The sequence below is a fragment of the Schistocerca cancellata genome, chromosome 2 (genome assembly GCF_023864275.1).
Source record: "Schistocerca cancellata isolate TAMUIC-IGC-003103 chromosome 2, iqSchCanc2.1, whole genome shotgun sequence".
In the NCBI taxonomy this organism is placed as follows: domain Eukaryota; kingdom Metazoa; phylum Arthropoda; class Insecta; order Orthoptera; family Acrididae; genus Schistocerca; species Schistocerca cancellata.
Window position 1 is genome coordinate 120,410,365 of NC_064627.1, and position 633 is coordinate 120,410,997.

At 43.1% G+C, this 633-nt stretch overlaps 1 non-coding gene across 1 annotated transcript; it reads left to right on the forward strand.

The window, feature by feature from the left end:
* Positions 1-347: 347 nt before the first annotated feature.
* Trnaa-cgc (transfer RNA alanine (anticodon CGC)) lies at positions 348-420 on the forward strand. Its single transcript has one exon. It is a non-coding gene; the product is annotated as a tRNA-Ala (tRNA).
* Positions 421-633: the final 213 nt, after the last annotated feature.

The following is a 633-nucleotide window of genomic DNA, read 5'->3' on the forward strand; positions in this document are numbered from 1 at the left end:
TAGCTAAGAATCTACATTTGTAATGAAAACTGAATTTTTGTGTGTAATATGCAATTAGCAATAAGAATACTTGTGATTTTTTTTATAAAATGACATTTATACACGCGTAAATAAGCATATATTTCATGAAATTTATATTTAAACGAGGTAGCTATTGCAACAGAACGAAAGAACCGAAAAATTAATATCGAAGCTAGATTCGGTCCAGCGATTACCAGTCTAGGGCACTGCTGATTTCTTTTCATCTTTACGTATTTTATGCTACAGGGAAATGCTTGAAGAACACGCACTCTTGTTTAAAAATTCAAGTCCCACAGGAATCTTACCCATGCGCCTAGTGTTGACCGAGCGAGGTGGCGCAGTGGTTAGCACACTGGACTCGCATTCGGGAGGACGACGGTTCAATCCCGTCTCCTGCCATCCTGATTTAGGTTTTCCGTGATTTCCCTACATCGCTTCAGGCAAATGCCGGGATGGTTCCTTTGAAAGGGCACGGCCGATTTCCTTCCCCATCCTTCCCTCACTCGAGCTTGCGCTCCGTCTCTAATGACCTCGTTATCGCCGGGACGTTAAACACTAATATCCTCCTCCACATCCCCGCCTAGTGTCAGATAAGTGCACTGCCATATCACG